Genomic DNA, 3443 nt, shown 5'->3' with positions numbered 1-3443 from the left:
TGTATACTCTTCTTATATGTAGAAGAGACTTTTAATGCTAAAAAATTTGTTAATGCCTAACAAAAGCTCTACATATTATTTATATGGTTTTTGTTTTATTTGAATTTTGTTATTAGTTTGATTTATTTGATTTTATTAGTTATTAATTTGACTTGAAATATATATGGCATTTATAGTATTAAAAGAATGTCTAACATTTCTATAATTTTTTTAAAAAATTATATATCCTGTCTATGTGGTTACTTTGGAACATGTATGATATATACTGATGCCTTCAACTTTCTGAATTGTTTCCTCCAACATCTCTCTCTTTTTCTCTCTCTCTCTCTCTCTCTCTCTCTCTCTCTCTCTCTCTCTCTCTCTCTCTCTCTCTCTCTCTCTCTCGTGTGTGTGTGTGTGTGTGTGTGTGTGTGTGTGTGTGTGTGTGCCTTATGTATACTGGGCTACATTCACAACCCTTTTTAATTTTGAGACAGGGTCTGGCTAATTTGCCAGATCTGTCCTTAAACTTGTTCTTCTTCTGTATCACCCTTCCAAGTTGCTGTTATTATAGGTATGGGCCTGGCTCCTCCAAAATTTTTTATTGTTTAAAAAATGTTTTTCTAACAGTTTAACAGTTTAAAGTAATCCAGTACAAATATATCTGTATTTTCATTATCTTGAAAGAACAATGTTTCTTTTAAACACATATTTTTCCTAAAACCTAATTGTATTTTTGTTTTAATGAGTTTCCTATTCCATACACTTTTTATACATGTAAATAAACTTTATTCTAAGTAAATATTTATTGCTGGTTTCATTTAAATAGTCTTCTTCCTCATATAATAGCATATAGTGACATATGTCATTATATGGATTAAATCTGAACAATAACTGCAGATTACCAAAACAATGTTCATAGCAAAATGTTGTGTGTAACTTTCACCCAGTGGGGTTTGCATTCTATTTAAACACTGTAGTTGCAGTTGTGAAGATTTTTTTTTTCTTTTTTTTTTTTTAACACAGTTGCAATGAATATATTGCTTGAGCAAACATATTACTCCTTAAAATTTTTTTTTTTTCCCAGTACTGGGCATTGAACCCAGAAGAGCATTCTGCTATTGAACTACATCTCCACGTCTTTTTATAACCTCTTTTTATTTTTATTTTTTATTTTTTAGTACTGGGGGTTGAAACCAGGGGCGCTCTACCATCGAGCTACATCCCCAGCCTTTTTTTATTTTATATTTTGAGACAGGGCCTCACTAAGTTGCTAAGTGTAGCCTCAAACTTGGGATCTTCCTGCATCAGCCTCCTGAGTTGCTACGATTACAGGCTACATGTATTACTTCATCGGGCCCTAGCCCTTTTTATTTAATTTTTGCTTTGTTTTTTTTTTTTGAGACAGGATCTCACTACACTGTTGAGTCTGGCCTCAAATTTGCAATCTTCCTGTCTCAGCCTCCTGAGTAGTGGGTATCACAGGTGTGTCCTAGCTACCACACCCAGATAAAACTAAATTTATTTCTGTGACCTTAGGATTGTCTATGAAATTGACAAATGACCCGAGTTTTGCTTTTTCCTTCTCTTCTATATGCATTTTATTTATTTTTCTTTTCTTTATTGTATTGGCTAGTCCTCCAATACAATGTTGAATAGAATGGCATGTGAGACAGAGACAGAGAGAAAGAGACTAAAAATATAAGTCTTACCATTTAGGGAATGTTAATGAAGGAGATCAGAAAATTTTATTTTTTCAGGTTTTTTAATTAAAAAATAAATATTTTAGAGGAAAAACACAAAAACACAGCAAAGAACGATCATCCAGTAACAAGCACCTTATTGGACGTGTCTTTCCAGGTCCTATGTGTACACACACAGCATCCCATTTTGTGTGATTGAGATTGTAGAATGTATTGTGCTTTTCCACACATCATGAATATTCACCAATTCAAAATCCAAAAGCTCTGTATTTTTTGATAACCAAAAATACACTACACCAACTCAATCTGTTAGACAAAAATTGTAATCCTGCCTTATTTGGGGACAAAAATTTCACTGAAAGCAGAAATGGCAACAGGCCTCTAGATAGAAATATTGGCAGTTACAACTAAAATAATGCATTCCCTTAATGCTCAATTTAAAATGCAACATAAAGCAACAGAGTATGCCAAGCATAATGTTTCTAGGAGGATTCATTATCAGATCTCTACTACTAAAATATTAGCAAGAAAGCATGTTCCCAGTGAATTAAAGTATTCCTATAGTACAGTCAGAAGATGCACCCACACCAATGGCTCACATCAGACTGTAAATCCTTGAGCACTCGCTCCCATCTTTCCCTGTGTGTTTCCTTCTGCCTCTATGTGGCCAGCCTAATGAACAAATCCCAATACCCACTGCCCAGAGATAAAGCAAGTCATGTCCCAGATGCATCTCTTCTATCAATTATAACAAAAAGATATTTACTAGTTGACTCATTCACTAGCTTTATTTTTTATGATACACTGTCACCTCAGGACACCTAAAAAGCTTAGATATTGTGAAATAAAGTATGAATTTTGTGCACAGTGAACATAGGTACTTTACCAAAAATGCACATAGAGATCTATGCTTTTAATCTAAAACTGTCTCCCAGATGTAGAGATACTAGCAGAGTCCTTCCCCTCAGGCTTCCTCCTCCCTCTTCACCATTCCATTGACTAAGTTCAGAATTAAGCTCCAAGAGGTAGGTTAATAAAGTTCATTGTCAGAAGAGTTGTCTTCTGGGAACTGTCTATAATCTTTGTGTCAAAATAAAAAGTTTTTTAAAAAAGACAAGAAACCACATGCCAAACACTGTTCTAAGCATTATATTGAGTTATTTAACTCTCTCAACACCACTTTGAGGAAGGTATTATTGCCTAGTTTAAAAAGGAGGAAATAGAGGCACAGAAAGGTTAAATAGCTTGCCCAGGGTCAGTACTCACTTCTCCACTTAGCAGAGCAAAGTTTGAATCAAGGCAGCCTGGCTTCTAGAGTCTATGCTTTTCTTCACTACACCCTCAGCCCCCCAGAATATATGCTTTTTTTTTTTTTTTTTTTTTCTTTTCTTTTTTGCGGTGCTGGGAACTGAACCCAGGGTCTTGTGCTTGCAAGGCAGGCACTCTACCAACTGAGCTATCTCCCTGACCGAAATACATGCTTTTAATCACTATGTGATACTCTTTGTTCAAAGAGTATGTCTTTAGTTTTTAGTTTATAAGGACATTCATGGGTACCTTCATAATCTCAGCCCCTCTGACTAAATTTCTTCTCTTAGGTTAAATTCCAACACTGGAGTTTCTCTTAAAGTCTTAAATTTTCTTTATTTGTTTATTCATTTGTCCAAGCTGATACCATCTCTCTCCAGAATAATTTGGCAATATGCATCAAGCATGGAGAAGTATTCATGTTTCATGACAAAGAAAGTTCACTTCTAGAAA

Source organism: Sciurus vulgaris (assembly GCF_902686455.1).
Source record: "Sciurus vulgaris genome assembly, chromosome: 11".
In the NCBI taxonomy this organism is placed as follows: Eukaryota; Metazoa; Chordata; class Mammalia; order Rodentia; family Sciuridae; genus Sciurus; species Sciurus vulgaris.
Note: the sequence above shows the minus strand (reverse complement) of the source record.